Source organism: Chrysochloris asiatica, unplaced genomic scaffold (genome assembly GCF_000296735.1).
Source record: "Chrysochloris asiatica unplaced genomic scaffold, ChrAsi1.0 scaffold00059, whole genome shotgun sequence".
Taxonomy (NCBI): domain Eukaryota; kingdom Metazoa; phylum Chordata; class Mammalia; order Afrosoricida; family Chrysochloridae; genus Chrysochloris; species Chrysochloris asiatica.
The window spans coordinates 11,977,652-11,987,479 of NW_006408577.1; the positions used below are offsets into that span (position 1 = coordinate 11,977,652).

The window sequence follows — 9,828 nt, forward strand, 5'->3', positions numbered from 1 at the left end:
AAGTGCCATCAAATTTGTTCTGATATAGAGACTCTGGTGGATTTGAACTGGGACCTTTCAGCTAGCAGTCTAGTGCTTATCTGATAGCATCACACTAGGACAAAGAACAAAAATAAAATAAGATGTAAGCAGTTAAACAACTATTACGAGGTTTTTCTGGCTTATTATTTTCATTGAAGTCCTGGTGTGACACTGTAGGATAAGCACAGAATTTATCCTAACTTCAAGGTAAGTTGCTCAAACGCACCAGCTGCTGCTTGGAAACCCTACAGGGTCTCAATGAGTCGGAACCAACTGGAAAGCACTTAACTGCAATTCTTTTTTTGGGGGGGGCGGGGTGATGAATTTGAACTAGTCAACTTTCAAAATATAAAATAGCCTCAAAGAGTTATCTGAAAATGTTGCTTAATCTATCAATTTGGCCCTGATTCTGTGGGTTAATTCAATGGACTGCAAAGTTGATTTGAACCATAAGGTCAGCCATTCGAGTTCACCAGTCGTGTCTCAAAAACCCTATACAGGGTCGCTATGGGCCAGAACTGACTTGATGGCACTTGACAACAACAACAATTCTTAAGAGAAACATTCAGGAGAAAGATGAGGCTTTCTGCTCCAGTAAATAGTTACAAGCCTCAGAAACCTGTAGAGGGTTGCTAAGTTGGAACTGACTTGAAGGCATTTAACAACAAACCAGCTTTTATATCAAAAGCTTATGACTTTGCCTTTAGAAGACATTTCTATATACCTTTAACTCTAGTGAGATCTCAATGTTGTTTGGCTTATTTGTGCATTTTCTGTTGTTGTTGGGGTTAAGAATATAAATTAAGTCATTGCATTTATATTATTAGCACATGCAATGGACATCCTTTAAATCAGTGAATATAGTTCAACTTATTTCACTTGTTTGTTTTCTTTTTTTTCCTTTATTTTTATTTCCCAGTTGATCCCTTTTTCTTTTCTAGTAAAAAGTCACTTTAATTTGACATCTTTTAATTTTCTAGAATAGTTTATTTTCTGTTCATAAATATTCCCTTTAAATTGCCTACTAAAGATTTATTTTTCCATAAATTCTATTTGCTACTTGGCTTTGTAAAAATTTATTCAAAAATAGTATAATGAAAATTGAAATTTTCTATCCACAAATCTGTAAAATAATCAGTTAAGATATTTTACATTGTTAGAAACAGAACATTAGTCCTTCATGTCTGGACTGAAAAATAAGTTTATCTTTTTTAAAAATCTACTTGTGCAGACAATGCATTGCATTTCCACAGTTTCAGGTAACCTTGAAAACCTTTTACCACATACAAATAGTAAAATGCTCTATTGGGACTTGTTCTAGAAAAACAAGGCAGAAGTGGTTCTACTCCTTTATATGAAACATCTCTTTGCATTTTTTAATGGCACCCATTCGTGTGGATGCCATAGATGTTTCTGAGGATTTGAGGATGAGGATTTACCCACAGTGACCCCAGAGAGTACCTCAGAATTCATCATACTCTATTTTCAGCTCAGAATGCAACCTGTTAGACCACCCAAAAGGATGAACCCTATCTCAGCAACCAAGAATTACCTAGAAGAACTGCCTATTTTATGGAATTTTTCATATAAGTATAGACAGAAACATGAACTCAGCCCTTTGACGACAACATCGTTTTGCTTGCATTTAGAATTGTCACTATCTTAAGGGGAAAAAATATGCATAACAGTCTCTGAACTCAAGAAGACTAGCGTGGCTAACACAAACATATGAGACATGATATAATTATTGAGCTAGACATATTTGACTTGTTTAGGGGTCAAGAGAAGCTCTAAGATCAAGGTAGAGAAAGAGCAAGGCTAATTATCACATCTGACATTTATGCTTCTTTCCCAGTGATGTTATTGGTTGTTTGTTGGTTGGGTGCTGTGGAGTCAGTTCCGACTCATAGCGACCCTGAACAGGGTTTCCGAGGGTGTAATCTTTATGGGAGCAGAAAGCCTCATCTTTCTCCTGCAGAACAGCTGGTAGTTTCGAACTGCTGACCTTGCAGCTCGCAGCCTGATTCGTAACCACTACACTACCAGAGCTCCTTAGTGATGTTCTAGCATACCTCAATTTAATGTGCTTTACTGTACTTTGCAGATACTGTTTTGTTTTTGATTTTTACCAAGTAAATGTTTGTGGTAACCCTGTGACAAGCAAGTCTATAGGCGCTTGTTTCCCAGTTACAGTTTCGTATTTCTTGCAATATTTATTTTTTCATAGTACTATTACACACTTAATAGACTACAGTACAGTATAAACATACCTTTTATGTGCCTGGAAAAATAAAAACAAAAATAAAATGATTTTTATTGTGATATTTGCAAAGAATATCATGCTTAGTAAAGTGGAAGCGCAGCAAAAAAGAGGAAAACCCTCAATGAGATGGATTGGTACAGAGGCAGCAGCAATGGACTCAAGTGTAGCGGTGATTGTACAGACAGAACAGTGCTTCATTCTATTCTGTTGCTCATAAGGTCACTATGAGTTGGTACAGACTCAACAGCACCTAATAACAGCAATATCTGCTTTATTGCTATGGCCTTGGTCCAAAATCTCAGGATCTCTGAAATATTCCCATACACACGTCCTATCAAGGTCCATCATCTCATTTTCCTCAGGATAGTGACTATACATAGAAGATGCCAGTGGATGCTTTTCTAATTTATGGGGATGGAATAGTACAGTGAACAGAGAACAACAGAGAAATCCATTAGGGTCAGTGAATGCTTTGTATCTCTAGGATCCCAATGCTTGAAGCAATGCACACAATTAGGAGGAAACCAATAAACATGGCGTGAAAGAATAAAATAATAAAGAAGCAAAGTTGGGGAAAGACAACAGTTCGAAGTACAACAAAGACTAATAAAGTGATTCATGTCAAAAGAAATGAAGCAAAAAATGTTGTTGTTAAGTGCCTTTGAGTTGATTCTGACCTGTAGTGACCCTGAGTTTCCAAGCAGATCAAACTGACTTTGCAGCTCAGTGCATTAACACACAGCACAACACCAGGTAAGAGAATGATAAGGAGCACAGGTGACTCTGTAGGATAACTGCATTACTACTAACTATACAGTCAGCAGTTCGAGTTCACCAGCTGCTCAATGGAAGGGAGAAAGATGACGCCTTCTACTCCCACAAAGATTTACAGTCTAGGAAACCCTATACAGGATCATTATGGTTCAGAATCAACTGGATGGCACTTAGGAACAGCAAGAGAAAGATACAGAGAGGCTCAACCAGAAAGAGACTAAATATACTTACAGTAAATATCTCACTACCTTTAATTGTAATCTTTATATAGACTCATTACATTTATAACAACTACTGCTCATCATTAGCAGTCTTCCACTGGGCATTGATCTACCATATAACTCCTCCCCAAATACTTTATTCTTCCTTCTTTCATGAAAACAATATATCATGAGTAGAAACCATACTCTACTATTGCCATTTCTGCTGGGACTATAAATGGTACACTTGTAGAAAACAGTTTGGAAGTTCATCAATAAGCTAAATATAGAATGAAGAAAAGATCCAGTAATTCCTTCCTTAGATATATGCCCAATAGTATTGAAAACATGTACACCAGTGTTCACTGTAACACTATCCCCAATAGCCATAGTGGAAACAAATGTCTCTCAACAAATAAATGGATAAAAAAAATGTGGTATATAATACAATAAAATATTACTCTACCATACAGAGAAATTAAGTCCTAAAGCATGCTGCAATGTGGATGAACCTTGAAAGCATGCTTAGCCACAAAAGGACAAATACTGAATGAGCCTACTTACATGAAGTGTCTAGAATAGGCAGGTAAATAGATACCAAAGTTTATTAGTGAGTACTCAGTCAAGAAAAAGGGGAAAAAGTGAATCATTCCTAAAGCATCCATGAACTTCTTCTGTTAAGGGTGATGGAAAAATGTGGAAACAAATAAGGATAATGGTTGGGCAGCATGATTAACATAATTAATGTCACTGAATTGTACATATAAAGAATATTGAAATAAAAAAAAAAAACTGCTACATACATATCATATAAGTATATTGTTGTTGTTAAGTGCTGTGAGTCAGTTCTGACTTACAGCGAACTTGTTTAGGGTTTCCCGGGAGCAGTTACTGGGTTTGAACTGCCAGCCTTGTGGTTTGAAGTTCAGTGCTAATCGTAAAATGCCACACCAGGAGTCCATGTAAGTATATACAGATATATATATATATATATTGCTCTTGTTGAGTGTGTTTGAGTCGGTTCTGACTCTTAAAGACCTTGTATAGGGTTTCTGATGAGTGGCTCATGAATTTGAATTGCCTACCTTGCAGTTAAAGCCAACCTTGAGGTAAAGTGCATTATCCCTCAGACTCTGAGGTAAAATGCATTAAGCCTCAGATCTTGAGGTAAAGTGCATTATAGCTCAGCGTATATATCACATCAAAAATAGAGAGAGACTGTCCTGATGGCACAGTCGTTAAGTTCTTGACTTGAGTAAATGTTTAAGCCTTGGAAATTCTATGAAGAAGTTCTACTTTACCCTACAGGATCACTATGTGTTGGAATTGACATAATGGTAGTGGGTTCAGATTGGATGGTTTGATTAGATGGGCCTTATACATGTATATAAGGAGCTCTGGTAGTGTAGTGGTTATGAATCGGGCTGCGAACCTTAAGGTCAGCAGTTTGAAACTACCAGCTGTTCCATGGATGAAAGATGAGGCTTTCTGCTCCCATAAAGATTTACAGCCTCAGAAACCCTGTACAGGGTCGCTGTGAGTTGGAACTGACTCCACAGCACATAACAACAACAATAATACATGTATATATAAACTTGCCGCAATAAAAATATATTTAAAAAGTTAAAAACAAAGAAAATATACTGTAAACCTTTGTAAAAATTATTGTGTTTCCCTATACACACTCCATAAGGCTTTACATCATCAAAAAGTTCCAAAGAAGCCAAACGTCTTCATATGGTTATTATGTCAAGCAAAGATGTTCACCTCTTCTTTTTTCTTTCAGGTTCACTAATTTTATTTTAAAAATCATAAAACATGTTTTACAAAACAGCATAACATTGTGCACACTGCTCTGAATAGAATGCCAGGGACATTTGGATTATTGTTATTACTCCTCATCCCTGTTCCAACCCCCCCCCCCACACACACACACACACAACTGTGACAGTGTTCACAGAAGCAAGGTGTTCACAATAATTAGGGGGATTTTTTTTTTTAAACCATCAACAATGAATAAAAAATAATTCACTCACTCTGCTGCTGTTTCAAATTTCAATGTTAGTTTTTGCACGCCCTTCCCCCACCCACTCTGTTTGTGAGGAACTAAAACATGACATCTGGTAAACAGCAAAGATTTCACTACACCTCAAATGCAGAAGAATGTTGGCTTTTTAAATAGAAGCAAATAAAAGATAATAATAATAATAAAAGGATGCAGGACTCCTTCAGTTCTTCACTAGTCTTAGAAAAACTTTCCAGAATACTGCTTCACACTATAAAAAAGAAAAGAAATCTTGCATTAGAATCTTTCAATATCTGCATACTGCTTCACACTGTTCTGCACCAAATACTGTACATTCTGTATCTGGCTCCGTGTTCCTGTAATAGTAATGATTTGATCTTTGGATCCTTCTAAAGGTTCATTAATTTTGATTGAACCTCCAGACTCATGCCGAATTGTTTAATCCACTGACCACTTTTACCAATAATAGATCCAGCCAAATGTTTGGGAATAGTTACTTATGTAGTAATAATAGATCCACCAAGATCACCATATGAGCCACGACCCCCTACATAGGAATAGTAAGATCCAGAGTTACACTGTGGTTTATAAACCATCTGCCACTCTGACAGGTCCCATGTATCTAGTGCAGAATCCCAAATTTCATATGGACTGAAGTCAACCAAGTCATCATAGCAGTCTCCTGGTCTCCCTCTTCTGTCATAAGCCATTAGATCTCCTCCTCTAGGTGGTAGTGGTGGAGGAAGCAGAAAATTCCGAGCTCTGCTACCACCCCAGCCACCTTGTCCAGGAGGTGGTGGAGAAGGTCCCCGAAGAGGGCTCATATCGTCATAATCTCTTCTGAATGAACGCATTGGTGGCCCACACCTCCATGAGGCATTCTATGAAAACCACCTCTTCCTGGCATGGGAAATCCCACAGGATGTCAACATCGGTCATCGAACATCATTGTAAAACCACCATAATCATATCATAGGTTGCATCGTAAAAATATGGATTGTAAGGCTGTGCACGTCCTTTGATGGGTAACTCAGATATAAGGTCAAGGATAATCTTTATGCACTCTATCACCCTATCAGGTTTTCCTCCAATAAAAATGTCTCTGCAGTGGAATGAGGACAGAATTTCTGGAAAAGCTTGATTGTTGTCTGAGTGTTCTCTAGAAGTTCTTTGATTTTATTTAGCACCTTTGACCCCAATAATTCCTCCTGCCAGTTTCTGATGAATCAACAGCCTCAACTTGCAGTCAAAGTTGCTTCCTTTATAGTGTTGGTTAATTAAGCATTCCACAGCACCAGATATGAGCAGGAGCTGGCTGGTTGCTGTGGGTGATGGTAACTGCAGGCCCTCTTCTAAGGTAGGGATGATTTTCTTCAGAATTTCTCTAATTGTTTCAATATCAGCACTGATACTCAATATGCACTCTGGGCCACTGTTCTCTGGGACTGAAACACTGGCATTGTAGTCTATGCTACGAGCCTTAATATTCTTGCCTCCTTTCCCAATCACTGCCCCAGCATTCTTGTTCTGAAGCAGAATGTGCAGCTCAAGCATCTCATCAACATTCCTGGATCTTTTGCATGCTTGTTCCTCTTCCATATCTTGCAGGGCATTTACCAAATTCACCATTGGTTTCAGTGTTGGGGAAGGTTTTTCTGGCTGTTCAGTTTCCAGTTTCCATTAAATGGGCACTCTGACCTGTTAAAAAATAAAACAGCAGTTATTATATATCCTTGCAGAGCAGAACTGAAGCATTCTAGGAGGGACCAACAACTGACACCCGAGTGTTACAGCAGCCTACAGACAGCGAACAAGCAGGTCACCAGCAAGACATCAAGGTTGGTGCAATGGCATCTGTGCAGTGCTTTTTATTCACCTTTTCTTGCTTCAAATAATATTTACCTAAAAGAAGTTGTCTATAAGGTTTTTGTGTTGTTGTTTTTTTTGAACTAAACACTTTCAATTTACTGAACATGTCATGATAATTAATTGCAATTAAACTGCCTATGTAGCAGATGTTTCAAGACCCAAAGATTTGTTGTTTAGAAATACAACAAATATTTATAGGATGATCCTTGGAAATCCATGATTCTCTTAGGTGCTTATTAACCACTGTGAAAGAAGATAAGGGTGCGCAGACACTGAAACAGCTACTTATCCTGAGAAGTCAAATCCCATAAACCCAGCTAAATTGACTTGACTCACACTGATTTGATCAGAGAATCACTTACCAGGAATCAGTGGCATTTGCTGCTACTGGCAAAAAAAAAAGTATCCCAAACTGCTTTCAAGTTTGAATCAAGGACCACTGATTCTGATTCATAGCAGTAACCTACATAGGATACAGTAGAACTGCTCCTTAGGGCTTCTGAGAGTATAAATCTTTTCAGGAGCAGTCATCCTCATCTTTCTCCCTTAGAGTCAATGGTTTAAACCACTGACCTTGCAGTTAGCAATCTAATGCTTAGATCACAGCCTCAACCTTATTTGAGATTTTACATGTATAATTGTAAAATACCATTGCCCAGTAAGAAAAAGTCAATAGTAAACTCAAGGTGATTTAATGAGTGAACATACAACTTGTATATTAGACACTTTTAAAGGATGTTTACATATATGTGTGTGGCATGTATTACACATGTTATATATGTATGGACAGCCCTTGTGTGGCTCTATAGGATAATCACTGGACCACAGGTCGGTTTGAACCATAAGGTAGGCAGTTAGAACCTATCAGCTGCTCCTCATAAACCCTATACAGGGTCTTTATGAGTCGGAACTGACTTTACAGCACTTAACAACAGCAACATATGTGTATGTATTATAATAGATGATATATGAGAGTTCTAAATAGTATAAATGATTTTAAAAATAAGGAGCTCTGGTAGCATAGTGGTTACAAGTCAGGCTGCTAATTTCATGGTCTGCTCCCATAAAGAGTTACAGATTCAGAAACCCAATACAGGGTCATTATGAGTCAAAACCAACCCCATGGTACATAACTACCATCACGACCACCACCACCATTTTAAAAAATACAGTTCAAAACTTTTAGGCTACTATTAAAAGTTATTAGTCTTTTTTAATGAGAATCATCATCATACATGTTTTACATATATTACCACATTTAACCCTGTTGGGGAAAAAAAGTGACACCAAATACAGCACTCTCTTCTCATTTTGGGTTCAATAATTCAATGCCAAGGCCACACAGAACTGAGACAACATACAATTTTGGAGTTTATTAGGAAAGTTAACAAGTTGTAATTCACAATCAGAAATGCTCAGGGAACAGTTCTAGCCAAGATAGCCTCTCCTCAGCAGTGACCACACTGAGGCCTCTCTCTGCCCAGTTAATGTTGCAAAGATCTTTTAGGACTATTGATAAATGCCCACAGGACAAACCACTCCACCATAAGCCATGGCCTGAAGGTACTTGGTATTAGCGTCCCAAATTAAGTTCCTGAAGGCACCCTACTCTTCAAACAAGTCTCTTGCCTAAAGGGTCTCAACTTCTCTTGCTCGCTGGGCTGGGAAATCCACCACTCTGTCTTATGCTGTTGGATTCGCTTTTGCTGCTGCTACTCTGCTGCCACAGCCTTAAGTCCCTAGGACAAGCAGGTTTAATGAACAGGGATCTCTTCTTCTTTGATGGTAGTGAGATTTCCCCCTCCTGTTTCTTACATGGTTCATCTCAAACCCAGAAAGACAATTGCATTGATCACTACCCTCATTAGATTTCCAACTCTTAAAAATCACAATCTTGTTAACATTCATTCATAAGTGAATCATATAATCCATCAGCATCTTACCATACATTCTATTTCCCAAACCTATCAGGAAAATGTCATTTGGTGGGAACTTGAAAAGTCTATGGCTACGAGAGACATTAAACACTATACTACACTGAAAATCCTTATAAGAGAACTCTGAGTCAAGTCACTATTATTTCTCAATAAAGATAAAAGAGTAGGTATATCATAGTTAAGATTTCTTCACACAATATACATATAATTAAAGCATGGGTTAACAGGTTAGTACACTTAAAAGAGAAAAATATTAAACAAAACAAGATGTAACTGAGCACTAACTACTGATGTAGAGCATCTAGAAAAAGCAACAAACTATGGACTAAAAGAATTATACGTGGTTTCAAATGGAAGTAAAATTCAGGTAAGCTTTGAGAAATGAATATTATCTTTGGTAGTGTCACAGAGAAAGATGAGATCTTTGAGGTAAAAGAAACAGCAAAGTTATAATTTAAAAAGTAAGCTACAATGAAGTGAAACAAAATATCTTACAGGAACACCTTCATTATGTAAAATTTTATGTTATAGAACTAATCTCTATTATTTATAAAACTGTATTAAGCACTTAGGATAAGCACTGGACTGCAAGGTCAGCAGTTCAAACTCATCAGCTGTTCTTGGAAACCCTATACAGGGTCACTGTTATTCAGAATCACCTCGACGGAAGACAACAAAAATAAGAATAAATACATGTGCATTTAATATTCTCAAGTCTTACACCTATATCCCAAATCT

The 9,828-nt window shown here is 37.5% G+C and overlaps 1 pseudogene; it reads right to left on the reverse strand.

Moving 5' to 3' along the window:
- Positions 1–5,503: 5,503 nt before the first annotated feature.
- LOC102827410 lies at positions 5,504–6,964 on the reverse strand (annotated as a pseudogene).
- Between the last annotated feature and the right edge of the window lie 2,864 nt (positions 6,965–9,828).